This window comes from Callorhinus ursinus, unplaced genomic scaffold (assembly GCF_003265705.2).
Source record: "Callorhinus ursinus isolate GAN/ISIS: 27379988/994484 unplaced genomic scaffold, GSC_fseal_2.0 scaffold11, whole genome shotgun sequence".
In the NCBI taxonomy this organism is placed as follows: domain Eukaryota; kingdom Metazoa; phylum Chordata; class Mammalia; order Carnivora; family Otariidae; genus Callorhinus; species Callorhinus ursinus.
Genome location: NW_027397073.1, coordinates 15,830,398 through 15,853,318, shown reverse-complemented (window position 1 = coordinate 15,853,318; position 22,921 = coordinate 15,830,398). Strand labels below are relative to the sequence as shown.

Genomic DNA, 22,921 nt, shown 5'->3' with positions numbered 1-22,921 from the left:
AGACTGGCTTTTTAACTCTCCCTCCTGAAGGCCACTTACTGAATCCTCGTAGTGACTTCCAACTCTCTAGAGGCTTCAACTAGAAGCTCATATTCCCTTATCCTTACCATTGCATGGGCCAGGCTGAAGGTAGAGGCTTAATCTTCACTTAATAATTCCCATTTCTTTAGCCCTTACCATAGGTATTTTGCTAATGTTATCAATAACAGTTTTATAAGCTGAGAATGAGTCTTCTCACTTAATAGATGAGGAAACAGCATTAGAGAGGTCAAGTGACTTGGCCAAGGTCATATAGTAGATGGAACTGGGATTCAGACATCCAACGTCACGAGATGTTCTGTAGCATTTAACGTTGTCCATATTACCTTGTTTTTAACCTCCCTTTCAGTATATTTAAGCCTAGCAAGTAGTGCTCTTTCTTCAAAATCTCATTGCCAATCTGGGAGGAAAGTGGCCCCCACAGGCAGATTTAGTCAGCTCCACAACAAAAGGAGAAACTGAATTCGAGAGATTCCCTTCCATTTCCAGAGAACGTGGCCTGGTGGTTGGTATCACTCACCGGTTCCAAATTTATCATGACATTCACACATGAACAGATTTTAAAGCTTCTTGCCATATGTTTAGATTTCCTTCATTTGGGGAAATCACATTTGAAACAGTAAAGAGATTTATCTTGCTCTTGTTTTGATTGTCAAAGAACCACGAAGATGTGATGTTTTCTTTCTAATTTCTTTTAAAACCGCGTCGACTCACAGCTTACACAGAGCCAGCCCTGGGGAGAGACACGAAATGTGTCGTCAGTGTCCTACCACCGTCTTCTTCCTGGGGCCCTCCTGGTATCTTTCCCAAGAACTTGATCCTGAGCTGTGTCAGCTGAAGTCATCCAGGCAGCTAAGGATCAAGGGGTAAGCCCTATCACCAGGGTTCGCCCTTCGGAAGGGACACTCGTGAAGATGAAAACAGTCTCCCGACCCAGGGGAAACTTTCTCAAATGGTGTCATTTCAGGCAGGGAGAGAAAGGCAATACTCTTAGAACAACCACCCCGCTTAGACTGTCACTTCTTTGCTTATTGCTTATGTCATAAGAGTAGATGTGATCCTGTGTTTTCGCTGCAATTATTTTTCCTCTGTGTGTTCTGAGAGACAAGAACAGCTCCCTCAAGTCTCCTGAGCTTGTCAGGGCTCCTCTGTACCAAGGACAAGTCAGCATTAGAATCCGTTTATTGAAGAGATACACTGTTCCCTGCTTCTATAGAAGAGCTTTCTCGAATCCTCCTTTGCAAGTGCAGGCTTATCGCATATCAAAGTGTGTGCCGCTTGGGTAGGGCAATTTTTAGCTGCAAAGAACAGCATCCTCCTTGGCTGGTTTTAGTAGGAAAGGAAACTTTATGAGGAGATGGTAGGCAGGGAAGGCCAGAGAAACGGGCTCGAGGCACACTAGCACGTTCAGTGATCAAAGCCACGCCCCTGATCAGGTTGATGAGGTGGTGAGCGCAGGCCCTGCTATCCCTAAAGCATTCCACAGAACTGCCAGAATGAACTTGGCACTCTCATCTCCTGCTTGTGCTACCATGTGTGCTTGCAGTGGTGTGTCCCTCCTCCCCAAAGCTTCTTCAGCCTTGGCTTACTTCCAAATCAGAGTTTTGAATGTCTGTGTCTGATTGGTGGAACCTAGATCACATGTCTGCATCCAGCCTCAAGGGAAATTGGGAAACGTAGTTTTAAGGATTCTATTTTTGGGCCTACGGGACTTAAACTGTGGGACCTTATTTAAAAAAAAAAAAAGGAGGGCGTCTGGGTGGCTCAGTTGGTTAAGCGACTGCCTTCGGCTCAGGTCATGATCCTGGAGTCCTGGGATCAAGTCCCGCATCGGGCTCCCTGCTCAGCGGGGAGTCTGCTTCTCCCTCTGACCCTCTTCCCTCTCGTGCTCTCGATCTCTCATTCTCTCTCTCTCTCAAATAAATAAATAAAATCTTAAAAAAAAAAGGAGCTGGTGTTCAAATAATATGGTCAGAGACAGATAACATGTCCCCTTCCCTTTTTTTCTCAAAAAAAAAAAAAAAAGAATTTCCTCTTTGATCTCTACCCATTCCTCTTCTAGAGGATACTCAACATCCAGCCAGGGATTCTGGGAAAGCAGGAGCCTGGTGGCTGTTTTCCACAGCACGCGGGCCAGATGTGTGTGCACAGAGCAAGAAGAGAGATTGCTTTTAAGAGGTGACAGTATTCAGAAGTCCTTGCAGCAAAGCAGGATAACCAGTAGGAAGAATCCAGAAGGGAAGAAAGCAATAATCTTCAAATTTGTTCTTTTAAAAACAGTCTCTCTCTCTCTCTCTTTTTTCTTTTTCTAAGTGCTACAGGGTGGATTGCTCAGGGTAATTTGGCAATCTGTGCTTATGATCAGAGGTTCAGTAACACACGAAGCAGGCATTTCAAGCAGAGCAGTACAATTTCTCTAGCCCCACAATGCCCACCTTTCAGTTCCTACTGGGGACATTTGATCATCACAAAGCATTTTAACCCAGCTCAGATGGGAAGGGAGTAATCCAAGTAAATTGTGGGATTTGCATTATTCATTTCCTCAGCCACAGGCTGCTTCAATCAAACACTGTGAAATAGCTCTTCCAGGGAAACCCTCAATGATGAACTATTACCATTTCCAAAGCAGCAAGACCGTAGCCATCATGTGCACTGAAAGGCCTCCTAGCTTCGCCTCTTGGGGCTCTGTGTTTTCCAATTAATCACTTCCTTAATCAGACCCAGATGAAACACAGAAACATCTCTCTGTTTCCCCTCTGGTTTTCCTTCCATTCTCCCCGGCCCCCAGAAGTTATAGAACTTATCACCTGACTGACCACAGAGGTGGCTTTAACCATGGCTGGACTGAGAGTCTCCAAGGAGAGAATGAGAATGTTCTTGGTCCTTCCACTCGGCCGCTGTAATCATGCCCTGCTCGTGCCCCACTTCTTCACCAGAGAAGATTCTGGTGGCTCTCCCCTAGCTCTGTCTCCAGAGACCCCCCCCCCCGGGGGTGACCTCTCCTCTCTGGAGAAGGCTGGGCTCTCCTTCCTTGGAGGAACAGGTGCCACGCTTCCACACTTTGGCCGATGCCGTGATGTGAGGGCACAAAACACAGACTCCCTGCTCTTTGAAATCTTCCGCCTTTGTCTTTTGGTCAGAATGGGCTGCCACCTGCCCTTCCTCCACCCCCTAATAGCCGCATTTCTTTTACTATTAATAAGGAAAAGAAGGGGCTGGATGTTGGGTAGCCATGTCGGCTATTACAAGATTGAATCCCGGGAAGGCACCACGCTGGAAATAGTGGGTCTTGACACTGACATGACTGGAAGACTCCTAGACAACAGGTCACTGGGTTTAATATGAAGGTGCCCTGCCCTGTGTCTCTCCTGAACATTAAGTGCCAGAAAACCATTGTTTCCAGACCGTATGCTTTCTCTGTGGCCCCACCCATCCTTCATCTTTGAAAACAAGGGACTGCAATAAACACCACGTTTTGTTGATTGCATGTCATCTTTACTGCTAAAAGTAAACACAAGATGTGATACTTTCCAAATACCCATTGGCATAGGAGAGCCCCCTTTGTGCTGTTGTGGCAGCTGTCTTTATATATGGATGCGTGTGTTTATGTGGATGTGTGGGAGTTATGTTTGCGCTCTTCCGCCCACATTCCTTCAGGAACAGAGGGACTTGGTAAACAAACTGGAAGAAAGGAACCTACAGCCTTGCTTTTGTCTGTTTGGCTTTTTTTTTTTTTCAGCTTTACAGAGGTATAATTGACAAATAAAAATTGTGTATATTTAAGGTGTACACTATGATATTTTGATATACACATGCCTTGTGAAATGCTTACCACAATCAAGCTAGTTAATAAATCCATCACTTTGCACGTTACCTTTTCTTTCTTTTTTTTTTTTCATGCAAAGAGTTAAGATCTCCTCTTAGCAAATTTCAAGTATACAATACAGTATTGTTAACTATAGTCACCATGCTTAGATCCCCAGAATTTGTTCATCCTGCATAACTGAAACTTGGTGCCCTTTGACCAATATTTCCCACCCCTGACAACCACCATTCTACTCTGCTTCTTTAGAGTTCAACTTTTTCTTCTTCTTCTTTTTTTAAAGACTTTATTTATTTATTTGATAGAGAGAGAGAGCACAAGCAGGGCGAGCAGCAGAGAGAGACAGGGAGAAGCAGGCTCGCCGCTGAGCAGGGAGCCCGATGTGGGGCTCGATCTTAGGGCCCTGGGATCATGACCTGAGCAGAAGGCAGATGCTTAACCGACTGAGCCACCCAGGCGCCCACAGAGTTCAACTTTTTTAGATTCTACTCATAAGTGACACCATGCGGTTTTTGTCTTTCTGTGTCTGGCTTATTTCACTTAGCACACAGACCTCCAGTTTCATCCATGTCATCACCAAGGACAGGGTTTCCTTCTTTCTAAGTCTGAGTCATATTGGGGCACCTGGGTGGCTCAGTCAGTTAAGCATCTGCCTTCAGCTCAGGTCATGATCCCTGGGTCCTGGGATTGAGCCCCTTGAAAGGCTTCCTGCTCAGTGGGGATTCTGCTTCTCCCTCTCATGAGCAATCTCTCTCTCATCCTCTCTATCTCAAATAAATAAATAAAACCTTAGAAAAAGGCTGAGTAATATTCCATTTCCTCTGCACTCTGCATTTTCTTTCTCCATTCATCCACTGACAGACATTTAAGTTGTTTGCATAACTTGGCTATTGTGCGTAATGCCGCTACCGACATGGAAATGCAGATAATCTCTTAAGATACGGATTCTGAGGGCGCCTGGGTGGCTCAGTTGGTTAAGCGACTGCCTTCGGCTCAGGTCATGATCCTGGAGTCCCGGGATCAAGTCCCGCATGGGGCTCCCTGCTCAGCGGGGAGTCTGCTTCTCCCTCTGGCCCTCCCCCCTCTCATGTGCTCTCTCTCTCTCATTCTCTCTGTCTCAAATAAATAAATAAAATCTTTAAAAAAAAAAAAGATACGGATTCCGTTTCGTTTGGGTAGCCAGAAGTGGGATTGCTGGGGCACTCAGGAGTTCTACCTGTGGACCTGCTTTCCTTTGCCTTGTGGGCTGACTCATTAAGCTCATTAATGGATGATGAGTGAATGATTCCATCTGACTCTAGATGGGAAAGAGATTTACTGTAGATCTTTAGGAATGAACATTGTACCGGTTACGATACTTTGGCTGTTAGTAACAGAAAACCCTTAACTCAAATTTGCATAAAAGATAAAAAGATTTCTTTTCTCACAGGAAGGTGGGATTCAAGGTTGTTTAGTTCAATTTAATTTAGTGACTCAAATATATCCCAAGAATGTGGGTTTTTCCATCTTGCCTCTGCCACTAGCGGTTCAGATTTGTCCTTCAGATGCTCTCCCTCATGGTCACAGGATGGTTGCTGGTGTTCTGGGTGTCATATCCAGACATGACGACATTCAAAGGAAGAAGCGAGGCCATCTCTTTTTAGGCTTCACCTTATGAATAGAGATAAATCCTTCCCCAGAGGTCTCTAATCCCTCACCTCAGTGACCAGCTGGGTCACATGCTTGCCCTAACTCTGCCGCTAGTGAAGGGAATCGGACCACTGAGTAGGATTTACCAATGAGTCATGTGGTGGAAGTGGCAGGAACCTAAACAAAATCAAGACTCTCTCAGTGAGGAAGGATGATGGAAGTGATTTGGGATGGACTTCCAACAGCGTCTGCAACAAGCATGAGCTTCATTTCTCGTGACCTCACCCAACCCTGGTTTGATCAGTATACCGATTTCAAAACTTAGCCACAGCCAGTAAGTACAAACTTGCTGGGTTTTAATCCTTTCTCAGATGCTCATGTAAAGTCCTTCCAGTAGTTTTAAGACCATGAGTCCTGAAGAGCAAGCAATAGTCCGTCTCTCTTACTCAGAGCTCGGATGTTGTGATCGCAGTTGACAGGCTGCTCCTGGCTTTTGTCTGGGCCTCCCTCTGCCTTAACTGCTTACTCTGCCTGCAAGACAAACGGCCATCACTGTAGCAACATAATTGCTCCTTTGACTCCACCACTGAAATAAAGAGAAATGAAAAAGGAAATCGGGAGCTTCAAATTGTGGTCCCTCCGCTGGGCAATCTCCCGTGATACCTCAGCTAGCAGCAGACTGAATGGGCAGGCTGGGGGTTGATCTTGAATTAAAAAAAAAAAAAAATACCCAGACCAGATTGTGGAGAGGGCCCCTTTCTTCCCACTTGACTCCTGGGGTTGGATGGAGAAAAGGAAAATGAATAATGTAAAAAACAATTTATCTTAGTAGTAGTCAGGAACAGGCAGCCTGCTGGTCGGAGGCTACAATAGACATGCTGTTTGCCTGGACAGTGTCTAAAAAATTAGAATGTGTCACACATGCTTAAAAATCAAGGGATTTGGGGGCACCTGGGTGGCTCAGTCATTAAGCATCTGCCTTTGGCTCAGGTCATGATCCCAGGGTCCTGGGATCGAGCCCCGCATTGGGCTCCCTGCTCCACGGGAAGCCTGCTTCTCCCTCTCCCACTCCCCCTGCTTGTGTTCCCTCTCTCGCTGACTCTCGCTGTCAAATAAAAAAAAAAAAAAAAAATCAAGGGATTTCACATATCAATCCAGGTTGTGAGCTCTTGCAAAATGCTGCTCTCTCTAAAGACAGTCAGTGCCTGGTGCTGCCCCTGTGGATGGGGCTCACCTTGTTCACTTTGCCACAGTCCCCATCACACCCCGGTGCCCACACATTCCTGCTTATTTGTTTACATTACCTGCCTGAACACTCGAGGCATGAAGTTTATGCTCCTGGTTTAACTGTTAGGTATGTCAGGGGTAAGGGGACTAGTCTGTGCTTGTTCAACAATATTGTTTAAATTCCTGCCCGTGCTTCTGATTTCCTAGTTGCGCGGGCAACGTTTTGGAAAGGTGTTTACCACATAATATTTGCTCTCCCGACTGATTCTGAAGATTCACTCCCTTCCCAGCTGGTGGCTGGAACAAGTTAGGACGCCGGATCACTGGGCAATGCCGTGCACTCTGAAATGCTACTGCTCAGACATCCTTGATAAAGAAAAGGAGCTGGAATCGATTCTCGTGAGAACCTAGCACCAGACCATTTCTTTCCAGAGATTCTTTTGCTGAGGCCCTTGCTGTGTCTGGAAACAAACCGAAGAGGAGGCCCTCCGTGGAATCTTGAGGAATAACTGCGGGCTGTGCAGCACACACCCCGCCTGACCTCTCCCTGCTCCACCAAATCTTGTGACCCTACGTGCATTTGTGAGAGCAAGGGCACGGCTCTCCTAGAACCAACCAATCATTACGCAGAGATTTTAATGCAACCCATAGAATATTCTACTGTTCTCTGGATGATGAGATTGAGAGAAAGATTGAATTCGTACCAAGACTTCCAGAGATTCCCGATGACTGCAACAGGTGAAATATTAAAAGAGGGAGAGAGGCGTGTGAAGCAAGAAACTTTCTGTCATATTTTGAAGATGTCAGTGAATGTCTATGTCCAATCTCCACCCTGGTGGGGCAGCAGGGTCTCCAGTCCTGGGATCGAGTCACGCATCAGGGCTCCCTGCTCCACGGGGAGTCTGCTTCTCCCTCTGCCCCTCCCCTCTGCTCGTGCTCTGTCTCTTGCTTTCTTTCTCTCTCTCTCTCTCTCTCTCTCTCTCTCTCTCTCTCAAATAAATAAATAAATAAATAAATAAATAAAATCTTAAAAAAAAAGAAGAAGCCATTTATTAGTTTAAAGTTAAAGGACATGTGTTATAGGCATGCGAGCCCATTCAGGGACAGTAAGATGCCGGCGGTGGCCCTGACGCATCATTGGAGTGACCCCGAGCCTGCCTCATTTCTGGCACTGCTGGGTAAGCATGTGGTTTCCAGAGAGTAATCAAGGGAAGGAAATCCATGGCATTACGTGGTTGCTGAGGTGACTGATGGATTTAGTTTCTAGTAGACCTCAACTGGGATCCCTCAGTTGGTTTATTTCCTGCTGAACCCAGAAGGTTGACACTCAAAACAAGCCCTTTATTTATTAAGAAGTCCAAGTGTGAGGCATAGTATTCCTCTGCTCGTGCCCTCTCAGTGGGTCTAAAATGAACCTCATCGTCCTGAATCTCCTTCTCGAAGGATGTTGAAATAGTTTTCCTATTGCCACATGGCCTGAATGGCCTCTCTACGTGTATCCTTGCTGCCTTCCAATACCCTGAGTGGGCTTTTCCAAGTTCATAAGAAATCACGGAACTCTGCTTCATAAAACATGGTCTCTATTCTCAGGCAGAAGGTCAATTCTCTAGAGTAGTCTGTTGCCCTTCCTGGTCTTGCTACTGCCTCCGACCTCACCTCTCCCCACTTGGGTCTCACTGGACTTCTTTTAGTTCCATGCACTTACCAAGTTCTTTGGTGCTTCAGGGCCTTTGCACATTCTGCTGCCCCCTCTGTACCTTCATGTCTTGGCTTAAATGTCATTCCCTCAGAGAACTCATCCCTTTCATCACCACCCCTCCCAAATAGGTTAAAGTCTTCCTTTTTTAACTGAAAAACTTGAGATAATTAGAGATTCACATTGTAGTTGTAAGAAATAATACAGAGAGGGGTGCCCTGGGTGGCTCAGTCAGTTGGGCATCTGCCTTCGGCTCAGGTCATAATCTCTGGGTCCTGGGATCGAGCCCCACGTTGGGCTTCCTGCTCAGTAAGGGAGTTTGCTTCTCTCTCTCTCTCTCTCTCTCTCTCCCTCTCTGCGCCTCCCCACCACTCATTCTCTCTCTCTCAAATAATACATATCTTTAAAAAAATAAATACAATCTTAAAAAAAGGAAATCATACAGAGAGATACTTTGTACACTTTGCCCAGTTTCTCTTAATGGTAATATATTGCAAAACTGTAGTATAATATTACAACCAGGATGTTGGCATTGAAATAATTCTCTGATTTTATTCAGACTTCCCAGTTACACTTGTGTGTGTATTTCGGGTTCTATACCACTTTTATCACCCGAGTAGGTTTGCATATTCACCAACACGGTGGAGATACTGAGCAGTTTCAACATTGCATGGTCCTTCTTTTTTATTTATTTATTTATTTATTTATTTATTTATTTATTTATTTGAGAGAGAGAGACGAGAGGGTGAGGGTCAGAGGGAGAAGCAGACTCCCCGCTGAGCAGGGAGCCCGATGAGGGACTCGAACCCGGGACTCCAGAATCATGACCTGAGCCAAAAGTTGTCACTTAACCAACTGAGCCACCCAGGCTCCCCTGCATGGTCCCTCTTGTTACCTTTCTATAACTTGCTCTCTGCCCTGCCATCACCCCTCCTCCTGTCAAGCACTAATCTGTCCTCTATGTCTCAAATTTGTCATTTCAAAAGTATTAACATAAATGAAACCATAGAGAACACAACTCTTTTGGAATTAGCTTTCTTCCACAGCATGATTCCCTGGAAATGCACACTGCATCTCTCAAAAGTCCACTCTTTCTATTGCTAACTAGTATTCTGTGGCTTGTGGGCCACGGTCCTGTGTAGCCTCTTACCTGTGGGAGGATATCTGGGCAGGCTCCCAAGTTTGACCTGCTACGTACATTCTTGTGCAGATTTTTGTGTGAACATTAAGTTCCCAAATTAGAGCCTCTCAACTCGCATGGCAGCCCTCAGTACCATATCCCATCCCTCAAGTACAACCCAGATTTTTGTGCCATTGGATCCCATTCAGGGCCAAATCATCTTGGGGTTGTTATTAGATACTACCCAGCCTTATGTCTCCATACCGCTCCATACTCACAGATGTAGAAACAGAGAAAACTATAGGAAGTCCCCAATGCTATTATCTTTATACCTTCATATATTGAAGGCCTCAGAATATGACCTTGTTTGGAAATAATGTTAATTATTAATGAGTAAACTCAAGATGAAATCTTACCAGAGTAGGGTTGGCCACTAATCCAATATGACTGTGTCCTTATAAAAAGGGAAATGTTACAGACACACACGTGCGCACACACAGACACACACACACACACACACGGAGAATGCCATCTGAAGATTGGGGTTATGCTCTCACAAGCCAAGGAGTTTACCAGCAGCTAGAAAAGAGGCCTGGCAGGGACCCTTCCCTAGAGCCTTGAGAGAGCATCTTATTTCAGACTTCCAGCCTCCAGAAATGTGAGAGAATAAATTTCTGTTGTTTAAGCCACCCGGTTTGTGGTGCTAGCAGCCCTAGCAAACTAATTCAGGTCCTCTCCTGGGGCCCAGGGGAGGGTTGTACAAGTGAAAAGTCCCTGGCAAATCTGCCTTTTGCTCATGAGGATAGCTAGTTTCATTTCGGAAAATCAAGAATTGTGCTTTAAAAAATCTTTTTGCACATCAGTATTTAAAATCTGTAATTTTTTTTTTAAGATTTTATGTACTTGACAGAGAGACACAGCAAGAGAGGGAACACAAGCAGGGGGAGTGGGAGAGGGAGAAGCTGGCTTCCCGTGGAGCAGGGAGCCCGACGCGGGGCTTGATCCCAGGACGCCGAGATCATGACCCAAGCGGAAGGCAGATGCTTGACGACTGAGCCACCCAGGTGCCCCTGTATTAAATATACATAGACTTCTTTTATTTATTAGTTTTAAGTGATATTATTTGCATTCCAGCACTAGCAAATTTGCTCTAGTTCTGATCTCTTTCCTTTTTCTTTTTTTTTTTCTCAGTTCCTCAGTTCTATAATGTGAGTGCAGATAATCACACCACATCCCCCCATTTGTTTTGTTGTAGTTCCAGAGACTGCGTATAATCAGGGCTCATCCACGATTTTTTGGCTGTGGGTTCCTTAGTTATCTCTTGATTACCTGAAATCCATCCCCAAACAGTTATGTTTTTAAAGATTTTTTTTTTAGGTGTATAAACTATTTTATTAACAGACAAGGCCTACAAATTTATTTCTTCTTGGACACACCCACGGTGCGGCCACGGCGCCCTGTGGTCTTGGTGTGCTGGCCTCGGACACGAAGTCCCCAGAAGTGGCGCAGCCCTCTGTGGGCCCTAATTTTCTTCAGTCTCTCCAGGTGTTCACGAAGTTTGTTGTCCAGACCATTGGCCAGGACCTAGCTGTACTTTCCATCCTTCACGTACTTTTGTCTGTTCAAAAACCAGTCTGGGATCTTATACTGGCGAGGATTCTGCATAATGGTGATCACACGTTCCTCCTCATCCTCAGTGAGCTCTCCGGCCCTTTTGGTGAGATCGATGTCTGCTTTCCTCAACACCACATGAGCATATCTTCGCCCCACACCCTTAATTGCAGTGATGGCAAAGGCTATTTTCCGCCGCCCATCGATATTGGTGTTGAGCACTCGCAAAATGTGCTCGAACTTCTCAGGGATCACTAGAGACATGGCGGCGGCCCCAACGGCGGCGTGTAGGCCTCCTGTGGAAGAGATTAAAGATTTTATTTTTAAGTAATCGCCACACCCAGTGTGGCGCTCGAACTTACAACTCTGAGATCAAGAGTTGCAAACTCCACAACCTGAGCCAGCCAGGTGCCCCTCTAATAGTTATTTTAAAACGGGCTCTTAAGAACGAATAATATGGGGCGCCTGGGCGGCTCAGTCGTTGGGCGTCTGCCTTCGGCTGGGGCCACGATTCCAGGGTCCTGGGATCGAGCCCCGCATCGGGCTCCCCGCTCAGCGGGAAGCCTGCTTCTCCTTCTCCCACTCCCCCTGCTTGTGTTCCCTCTCTCACTGGGTCTCTCTGTCAAATAAATAAATAAAATCTTTAAAAAAACAAACAAAAAACCCTGGCTCTTTAAAAAAAAAAAAAAAAGAACGAATAATATTCCTTGGATTCTTGCTTATTCACAACTATTTGTCTATAGCTTTCGTTGTTTTTTAAAGATTTATTTATTTGAAAGAAAGAGAGAGACCATGAATAGGGGGAGGGGCAGAGAGAGAAGCAGACTCCCTGCTGAGTGGGGACTTAGACAAGGGGCTCCATCTCACAACCCTGAGATCATGACCTGAGCTGAAATCGAGTCAAATGCTCAACCACCTGAGCCACCCAGGAGGCCCACTATAGCCTCTATTCTTGAAGGAAACTCCATCTGGACACAAAACCCTCTCCTAATGTCTAAAAGGTACGGAATTGGGTACCTGGGTGGCTCAGTCAGCTAAGCACCTGCCTTTGGCCCAGGTCATGATCCCAGGGTCCTGGGATCGAGTCCTACATCAGGCTCTCTGCTCAGCGGGGAGCCTGCTTCTCCCTCTCCCTCTGCCTGCCACTCCCCTTGCTGTGCTCTCTCTCTCAAATAAATAAATAAAATCTTAAAAAAAAAAAAAGAATTGCCCTACTTTAAGGCTCATTTTATTAAAAATGCACATATTTCCTCACGGAAGTTTTAAGAAGCTAAGTCACTCCTGCTTTGAACGAATTACCTTAGAACCAATTCATTCCTAATGTGAAGTGCGGGCTGGGGTGGGGCATGAGAATGTGAAATCATAGCTTTCTTGGCCTCCTGGTTTCTCTTAGGGTGGCTTTAATGATGTAAGAAATCCCGTGGCTGGGCTGACCTAGCCTGGGTGGGAATCTGAGTGGAGAAGGAGGGTCTTTCCACCCAAGGGGAAGCATGAAGCCCATGGACTTGGGAGGAGTCAGACCGGAAAGCCATTACCCGGCTGAGGGAAGGCCCTTCTCATTGCAGGCCATGCTGGGAAGTCAGCATTCCAGCGGGAAAGCTTCTAGTGCGCAATCAGTGGGTGAAGTTCTCAAAAGGGCCATCAGATGGCACCCTCAGCCAAATTACTGAAGTGCGTGTTTTAGCGGGACAGAATTTTGCTGCTGGGAGACTAGTAGAGGCCCTGAGGTCTAGCCCTTTGGTTTCACAGCTCAGGAACTCCAGTCAGACGGAGACTACTCTGCCGGAAGCCATGTATCAAATCCGTAGCAGAACTGGGGTTCCTGTGACCTCCTGACAAGAAATCCAATCATCTCTCTATAATGGTAATCTGAAAGGAGTGCTCCTCACCCCAAAACAAAATATAGAAAAGACAGAGGAGGGCTGTTTGAATATTCACACAGTCCTGTGAGTTTGAGTACAAAGCCTCGCAGGCTAAAACCTTGAGCCTCAAGCAGATTTTTGTCAAGTGGGCTTATTTGCTTTAAAAATAGTGGGGGAGGGGGCGCCTGGGTGGCTCAGTTGGTTAAGCGACTGCCTTTGGCTCAGGTCATGATCCTGGAGTCCCGGGATCGAGTCCCGCATGGGGGTCCCCGCTTGGTGAGGGGCCTGCTTCTCCCTCTGACCCTCCCCACCCTCATGTACTCTTACTCTCTCATTCTCACTCTCTCAAAGATAAATAAATAAATCTTTATAAAAAAATAAAATAAAAATAAAAATGGTGGGGGAGCTTACTAGCCCTTTATCTGATAAGTCATTTGCAAATATCTTCTCTCATTCGGTAAGTTGCCTTTTAGTTTTGTTGACTGTTTCCTTTGCTGTGCGAAAGGTTTTGTGTTTTTTTTTTTATCTCCATGAAGTCCCAGTAGTTCATTTTTAGTTTTGTTTGTACCCTAATGTTTATGGCAGCAATGTCCACAATAGCCAAAATATGGAAAGAGCCCAGATGTTTATTGACAGATGAATGGATAAAGATGTGTGTATACCCACACACACACACACACAAGAATATTATTCAGCCATCAAAAATAATGAAATCTTGCCATTTACAATGACGTGGATAGAGCTAGAGCATATTATGTTAAGCAATGGGGCACCTGGGTGGCTCAGTCGGTTGGGCGTCTGCATTCGGCTCGGGTCATGGTGCTGAGTCCTGGGATCAAGCCCGTGGTCAGGCTCCCTGCTCAGCGGGGAGTCTGCTTCTCCCTCTGCCCGTCCCCCTGCTCATGCTCTCTCTCTCTCTCTCAAATAAATAAATAAATAAAATCTTTAAAAAAAATGATGCTAAGCAAAATAAGTCAGTCAGAGAAAGACAAACACCATATGATTTCACTCATATATGGAATTTAAGAAACAGAACAGATGAACATAGGGAAAGGGAGGGACAAATGAAATAAGATGAAAACAGAGAGGGAGGCAAAGCATAGGAGATGCTGAACTCTAGGAAACAAACTGAGGGTTGCTGGAAGGGAGGTGGGTGCAGGGATGGGGGCATGGAGGGATGGACATTAAGGAGGGCACGTGTTGTAATGAGCACTGGGTGTTATATGCAACCGATGAATCACTAAATTCTGCTCCCGAAACTAATGATACAGTATATGTCAACTAAACTGAATTTAAATAAAGAATTTTTAAAATAAAAATAAATAAATAAAAAATAAAAAGAGGTGGAGGAGGACAGAGGAGGGGAGTTCATAGATACGAGACAGACTGATCCTGGGGAAGTAAGGAGACTGCGGCCAGAGAAACCCAAGAGAGATCCCTGGAGGAGATGAGCTTTGAGATGCGTTAGATGCAAGGAGAGGAGAAAAGGCGACAGACACAGGATGGTTAGTACGCATCCAGGTGAAAGAAAGCAGGAACAATCCTACATTGACCCAGCGCTGGCCCTATGCAAATGGAATGCGAATCCAGCTTCCCTGGGGCTTCAGGCCCCCCTCTTTCCATGCTTGCTCCTCACGGCCTTGGGGGGGTAGCCCCAGCTCTCTGAACTATCACTGGCAGAGAAAGTTCTCTCCAGCTAAGCTTCAACATCACACAGTGAATTTAAGCAATTGCTCTCTTTCCCAGGAGAGCTGGCATTTTAGGTCGGTTTGTCATTTTGGATGAAAGGGTATTGCCCACCCGGAGTAATAATATGGAGAAGGAATTAGAGGGGAGCAAAATGCTGTCCAGGTTGCTTGTTTAAAGTGGAGAGTCTCTATCACCGAGAAGGTCAGGGGGAAAGGAAATGGGTAGCGAGGCATGCAGGGTGAGCCTTGAAGGTCAGAAAGAAGAGCTGAGATCTGGAACTGGAAGCAGGTGGATGTATCACTGTGCCTAGGACAGTAGGCGCTGAATGTGTTAGCGGAATTGCTACATCTTTATTGACCCTGCAAAGGCTCACCTGGCAAGGGAGCGGCATAATGAAAATGGTATTTAGGAAAATTATTCCAGCACAAGTACCTGAAATGGATGAAAGGAGCAAAAGCTTGGGGGAAAGACTATTTTGTGTATTTTTTAAAACAACTTTTGGGATATACGATTCACCCACTTAAGGTGTGCCATTCAATAGTGTTTAGTATATTCAAAGATACATGCAATCATCCATAATCACGGCCCATCTTAGAACATTTTCTTCACCTCAAGAAGAAATCCCATATCCTTTATCTATCACCCTCTATGTCCCCACCCCCCTCTCCCCCAGCACTAAGCAACCACGAATCAATTTTCTGTCTCTATAGATTTCCCTCTTCTGGACTTTCATAGGAATGTCCGTGTATATGGTATGTGGTCTATTGTGACTGGCTTCTTTCACTTAACCTAATGTCTTCAAAGTCCCCCCATGCTGTAGCCAGTAGACATACTTCATGCCTTTTCCTGGCTGAATAATCCCATCATATGTATATGCCACACTCTGTCAGTTCATCTGTTGAGGGACATTTGGGTTGTTTCCAGCTTTTGGCCATTATGAAGAATGCTGTTACAAACATTCACGTACAAGTTTCTGTGTGGACATCCATTTTCATTCCTCTTGCCCAGAATTGATGGGTCATATGAAATTGTATTTAATCATTTGAAGGACCACCAGATTGCTCTCCGAAGTGGCTGTACTAGTTTACATCTCCACTGTCATTGTACGAGGGTTCTCATTTCTCCACATTCTCATGAACACTTCTTCCAGCTGACTTTTTGATTCTAGCCGTCCTAATATGTATGCAGTGGTGTCTCACTGTGGTTTTGTCTTTCATTTCTCTGATGACTCCTTATATCAAATATTTTTCATGTGATTTTCTCTATTGTTTTTCTTTTCTCCATTTCATTGATTTCCACTCCGATTTCTTTGTTTTATTTTATTTTATTTTAAAGATTTCATTTATTTATTTGACAGAGAGAGACACAGCGAGAGAGGGAACACAAGCAGGGGGAGTGCGAGAGGGAGAAGCAGGCTTCCCGCCGAGCAGGGAGCCCGATGCGGGGCTCGATCCCAGGACCTCAGGATCATGACCTGAGCCGAAGGCAGACACTTAACGACTGAGTCACCCAGGCACCCCTGATTTCTTAAAAAAAAAAAAAATTATTTATTTTAGAGGTGTGGGGGTTGGGCAGAGGCAGAGGGAGAGAGCGAATCCGAAGCGGACTCCATGCTTAGCACCGGGCAGATGCAGGGCTCGATCTCATTACCCTGAGATCATGACCTGAGCCGAAAACAAGAATCGGATGCTTAACTGACTGAGCCACCCAGGCGCCCCTTCCACTCTGATTTCAACTATTTTCTTCCTTCTGCTCACTCTGGGTTTAGTCTAATCTTCTTTTCCTAGTATCTTAAGGTGGAAGGTGAGGTTGTAGATTTCAGATCTTTCTTCTTCGTTTAACGTAGGCACTTGCTGCTAAAAATCCTTCTAAGCACTGCTTCAGCTGTATCCCAGAACTTTGGGTATGTTGCATTCTCCTTCATCTTAAAGCATTTTCTGTGGGGAAAGATATTCCAGAGTTTGGGTAAAGCCATAGGGGTGGAAAAGCTCAGGGCAAGTTCACTAAATGCTGGCGTTTCTCAAGGCTCCGACATGAGGCATCCTCCTCTCTCCGCTCCCTCCTCCGAGGCAACCTCCTCTATGCCGATGGTTTATATTATCTTCTGTACACTGATCTCAGAGCTTGGATCCTTTCCCTGAGCTCCAAACCAGTCCTTGGAATTGTCTACTCAATATCTTCCCTCAAACTCACTTGATCAAAACTGGACTTAAAAAAAAAACTGTTTCTCAGTCTTTTGGCTAAGATCAAGTGTAGTATCTGTTCCAATCAGTTTAATATCTGATATGTCCTGGATCCAAAGACAATATATTAAGTGGATTTTTGGAGCAGGGAGGTGGAAGAGGAGTTTGTTCCGTCCACTGTACGCATCGACCTGGCATTGCAGTACTCCCAGGAATGGTGCTCCCCCAAAATCTCATTCAACCTCAAACCTGGCCACCTTGTCACTACACACACAAGGCCAAGCTTCCATTCTCCCTCAGTTACAGCAATAGCCTTCTATTTGGTCTTCTGGAACCCTGTCTTACCTCCTTCCAAGCTCTTCTCCATATGACGGGCAGGATAATCTGTTTGAAATGATCATGTCACCACCTGTAGCGACATTGGTTAATTTTTGCCTGTCTGGCACCAGAACACCCTTCCTGTGCTGGAGAATTCTCCTCCTTATGCGTCTTGGTTGGATGCTGAGCCTGGCTCCCGAATTGTTTGTAGCCACATACAGACTTATTTCTTCAAGTTGTCCTTCGGCTCCTGCCAGCCCAGCCTAGTTTGGGAGCCTTAGACAAGCCTGGCTCTCTCTTCCTTGGCAGGTGTGGTGACCTCCCCTTCTCCACACCTCTTCCTTGTTTTCTTCCATTTTCCCTTCAGGGCTCATGAGTGTCACTTCCTCAGGGTGACTTTGGTGACTTTGTGACTTCATAGGCTAAGGCAGGTTTCTTTGTTATAAGCTGTTACAGAATGTGGTGCTTTCCCTGGGAATCACATGCCCTTTGTGTTAGTTATTGCTCATCAATTACTAGGTGCTTCCATGGGGTCAGGCACTGAATATACCCAGAAGGGTCGGACAGCTGCCTGTAAGGATCCTACAGTTTCACTGGGGGCCACAGACAACACTATGGGATACGTGCTGGAATAGCCTCTGAGTGGACAACAACGAAGTGCTCTTGGCGGGGGGGTTGGTGCAGGGGTGGGGGAGAGGCAAGGAACTGACCGCCTGCAGGAATGCAGGCCAGCTGTGCAGAGGGGCGGTGGCACCTGGGCCAGGTCCCGGAGGAGTTTGCTAGGAGCAGGACGGTGGGAAGTCCTTCTAGGCAGAAGGAATATTTATGCTCAAAGCCACAAAGTGAAAAAGCATATGGTGGACCAGCGAGAGGCAGAGTATGCTGGTGTCACTGGAACAGAGGGCAAGGAAAGAAAGAGGGAAAGAAGGAAAGAAGAAGAATGCCAGAGACAAGCCTGGAAAGCTGGGTCGGGTCTGGTTCAAAAGAGCCATACTCGCCAGGAGCTTGGCTTTGGTCCCATGGGCCATAAGGAAATATTTTAAGCAGAGGAACTGTTTGAGATACCTAATTCTGGCTATAGTGTGAAGGAGAGTTTGAGGACTGATTGACAAGCAGATCCATATGGAGGCCATATCTTTACAGCTCCTGAGAGAGAGAGAGAGAGAGAGAAAGGACTCAATACATGGTTGTAAATGAATCAATGAAGAAACCACCATGAAGCAGGAGCATATGTGTTAAGTGCCATATGAGAACGTCTGTATGCCGTGGGAAGCCGGGCAGCATGGGGGAGGGATAATAAAGCCCTGAACTAGAGAACTGGCAGAGAAAATCAAGGCTAGGTGAACTTAGGTGTTCTGAAGTAAGAGCAATGCGGCTAAGTAATGAACTGCATATAGGTGTTTAAAGGAATGACTGAATCAGGGCTAGGTTTGGCTGGCAGTCATCAAATAGACTTAAAACAGAGAACCCACGTGGCAATCCGGAGCTGGTATAGTGCTCCTGTGTCAGGGACTTATCACATACGGTCCCTTCTATCCTGTTACTCAACATTCTCAACACATGGCTTCATGACATGGTCCCAGATGGGTACTCCAGGACCAGCATCACACCCGCCTCGTAGGCAGGGGGCAGCAGGGAAGAGATAAGAGCAGAGCAAGCTTGTGACTTGTAAGAACTTACTTCCTAGAAGTGTTTTCCCTTCCATGACATTAGTAGATATTTAATCATATCTAATTGAAAGGGAGGTTGGGAGGTGTCTTCATTCTGGCCCCCTAAGATTTGGAAGCTATATGGTGGAGAGAAGTAAGAGGTAAAAAGGAAGTGGAAAATAACTTGTCTGAGCATCAAGAATGATTCTCATACCCATTGGGTGGCTCTGAATGAAGAAAGAGGGAGGAGTTTTAAGGAGGTTTACAGGAAGCCACAGAATAAAGATGAGTGAGTTTTCTTTTGAGCATATCTATTTTGGGTGGCCTGTGGAACACCAAGTGGAGAAAACCAGTAGGCATTTGAAAACGTATGTAGAAATGGGTCATTTCCTCTACTTAGACCATGCTCCTTGAGGGTGGAGATTCTTGTTTATCATTACATGTCCACTATGCCTTACAAATTCCCAGAATGGATAACGATTGTAGGAAAATTAAGAAGGTGAAAAAAACCCGCTAAGGGCTAACTTTTTAAAAGTACAAATGGAGAGACTATATAGAACCCAGCTATTGTTAGTTCTGGAAATAACTTCTGCAGGTGACTTTTGACAGGAAGGCACCCTCCTATACAATTCATTCAGAATCTACTGTGAACACACACCCATGTTAAGTACAGAGCAGAGGAAAGCTGCTTGGAAAATGGGGTGTTATAGTTCAGGCGTCTTTGGTGGGACAATGATGGAGGAGGGGAGATCTTGGAGATCCAGCTTTGGTGTGTGTGTGGGGCGGAATGGGGCTGTTGAAGGTCACCACCAGGCAATGTCACAACTCCGCCATCCCACAGGTCTTCCCACTTCCAGGCTGAGGCGCGCCGCTGCACCTGCTTTTAAGAAGCCGACCCAGAAGTTGGAGGGAACATGGCATCCTCCAAGCCTCTTCCAGGGCTGTGAGAGAGGTGGCCAAGGATCTAGACGATTTAATCCAGTTTTAGGAAAGGGGGTTTACAGTGAGCAGTTAAGGCACAGTTAAAGAATTAATCACTAATGAGTCATTAACTCTGCCCACTATTGTACAGTTAACAAGCTGAGGCCAGATTATGAGAGCCAGTTTCCAATTAAGGGGACGACATTGGCCACAAAATACACCATCCGCCTCTTGAAGGGTCCCGCGCACCCGTGGGGCGCTGCAGGGCCGCCCCTTTCCCAGGCGAGTTAGGACGCGGGCGGAGCCCCGAGGGCCGGTGCGGAGCTCGCGCTGGATGTGCAGAGAGGAGGCGCCAATTTTTTCATTAATTTTATCTCCCCCGGAAATCTTTTCCTGCTGGCCTCCTGGAGGCTTGAGTTCTATTCGTGTAGTAAGGTTCTGAGGGTGAAAAGGAGCACTTGGATGGAGACAGAGAAGGGCCCGAGGCGAGGCTGGGGGGCCGGGGAGAGGGTGGGAAGGTGGCAGGAGCGGAGAGGCATGACTTCAAATGTTAAAGTCCCCTGGGCAGCTGAGTCCGCACTCCTGACGTCCCCACCGTACACCGCCTGCGGGGCTGCCGCGGCTCCGGGGGAGCGGAGTCCTGGGCTGCCCCGGCTTCCAGAATCCCTCAGCAGACTTTGGATTAACCGATGAATTTGGCTCAGAGAGGGGAGGATTAGGATTCCCTGTCTCCGTTCTTTGGATTCTGGATTAACTGGAGATGGGAGCGGGGGACGCGCAGGGATTGTCTCCCCTGCTTTGACATTTCCCATCTCCCAAACAGGGACTCTCTGTTTAAAATTACATAGGGGCCACCCTAGGCCAGTTGCAGACCTCTGGTCAAAGCCTGCCCCTCCCCAGGGGTCTCTCCCAGTCCTCCCTGTGTCACCCACACCAGTCCCGGTCACCCTCCCGGGCAGCAGAGGTGGGAGCTCAGACCCTCAAGGCGCAGAACTGGGTTTCGAGAGCGGGACAACCAATCCTGATGAACAGCCTGGACGGGCCTGGGGCCACAGCGTGGGGCCCCAGGACACGGAGCAAGGAGGGCCCCGCGGGGCCGCGGCCACCTCTGGACCCCGTGGCTCCTGAAAGGGGTGACCAGGAGACGCGGGGCCCTCAGTCCCCCGCGTCCCTGCGGGAGAGAAAAATCGCCACCATAAATTCAGAACCCTGGCGCGCGATGTGATCACGACACTCCCGTGGGCAAGAAGACACGCCTCCAAAATGGGGAAAACGCGAAAACGGAAACGCCCCCACGCGGGGGCCAGGACCGGGGTGGCATAGCTCCGCGCGTCCGCGATCTCTGGATTAGCCCTTGGTCTCGGCTGGGCACAGGCCCCGAGCACCCCAGGTCCCCCAGGCCGCGCCTGACTCCGCCCTTCTCTCGGAGTGGTCCAATCCGAGGCGTCCTTTCCCGCCCCGCCCCCCCCAGGCCCGGAACCGGGCCCTGAGCGGCTCCTAGCAGGGTACCCAGGAGCCCAAACCAAGCGATTCGGCTGCAGACTCACCTGCCTTCCGCCCGCGGCAGGTCAGACAATGTGCTGTCTTCTGGGGAGGAGGCTCCCAAGGCCTCCCTCTTAGACTGACTGAATCCAGTCAACCTGAAGCAGCGCCTGCCTAGAGACCTAGGTCGCTGTGCTTGGACAAGTGTCTTCCCCAAACCCTGTAGAACCACTCCCAACAGGTTCTTGCTCCCCTTCAGTGGACGCTGTAAGCGTCGCCTGAGCCAAACCCGCAGTCTCATCATGGAAGACTCAAGAACCATTTTTCAAGTGATGCAGGCTTACTGGGGAGACCTCCCCCCACCTCGAGTCCCTGAAAGACACCCCAAATCATAGCCAGCACAATCTGGTTTCCAAAGCTGGCGCCTCTGCAAAGGGCTTTTCGCAGCCACGAGCTTGAGCAGCATCCCCAAGTGTTTTCAGGGTCGTCTGGCGCTTTAAGGCTCTTTAGCGCAAGTCATTCTAACCTCCAGCCTGAGTTAAGTCCTGGCTTCTGGCCTCTCCAGCACCTCTACTCTTGGAATTCTTAGAGCTGCTTTGTTAGGCAGCCCCTAGGAGTGGGGGAGTGGGGGCTCCGGGGCTGTTGGAAGCTAGCACCCACCCCTCAGGATCTTAACTCTCAGTGTGGCCTAATGAGTTGTTCCTGGGAGTTGAAATAGGAGCACTTCTTCAGCAAGTGTTTCTGGAACACTGCAGTATGCTTGTGAACTGACCAGAGCTTCTGGTTATTTCAGCTCCAATGCTTATAAGAGGTGTCATTTGAGGCAACGTCCCTGTGCCCCAGTTTCCTCATTTATAAAATGAGGCTAACCGTGTCTTCCTGGCATGGTCCTTGTGAGGCTTAAATGAATCAGTAGATGTAAGCTGCTCGGGGGAGTGCTGGCACATAATAAGCTCTCAATGATCATTAGCTGTTAGTATTTTGATCATTTTCCAAGAATTTGTCCCTGAAATCCAGGTATGACTCACTCTGTTGGTGTCTAAAGAGATGGTTTAGAATATTCATTCTCAGACTAAGTAGTAAAAGAGGAGAAAGAAGTGATGGAAAGCTGCAGGTGACAAAGCAGAGGAAGAAAAGCGACGCAAGGAGGAAAATGGATCGTCATGGAAATGATCTAAAGGAAGCAAAGAAGACGCTGGTGGTGAGATGGGCAAGGTCAGAGGTGCCCAGGACTTCGGGAAGGAGAGGGAAGGCTGAGCCGCCAGCGAACTCGGGAGGCCTCTGACTAAATCATTCCTAGTAAAAGGAGGGCATTAAAGGATGAAAGGGTGGCTGCAAGAGGGCAGTCCAGACTGAAAGAAATGTACTTACACATTCATCCTGTTTACCTATTTTTTTTTTCCATGCCAACAGCCGGGATCACTTGGCCAATCCATCCATTTCCCAACGAACATCCTTGTGAGAGAAAGTACAGGTATTACTTCCTACCCCTTAGGGGAAATAACAGATCCAATAAATCCTTACTGAGCAGTCTGCTCTATGCAAGGCACCACGTGAGGGTCTTAGGGGTACACACCCCTGATTATGCTATAGCCTCTCAGGACCCTCAAGGCAAGGCCTGAGTCCTGTGATGACACTTCCTCTACCCCCAGCCTCAGGACAGTCATCCTTT

General features: G+C 47.1%; 1 non-coding gene and 1 pseudogene across 1 annotated transcript; one reads left to right on the top strand and one right to left on the bottom strand.

Annotated features, from left to right (window-relative positions):
• Positions 1–10,905: 10,905 nt before the first annotated feature.
• Positions 10,906–11,445, bottom strand: LOC112835320 (small ribosomal subunit protein uS13-like; annotated as a pseudogene).
• Positions 11,446–16,916: 5,471 nt separating this feature from the next.
• On the top strand, positions 16,917–17,107 carry LOC112835386 (U2 spliceosomal RNA). The gene has a single exon (XR_003211200.1). It is a non-coding gene; the product is annotated as a U2 spliceosomal RNA (small nuclear RNA).
• Positions 17,108–22,921: the final 5,814 nt, after the last annotated feature.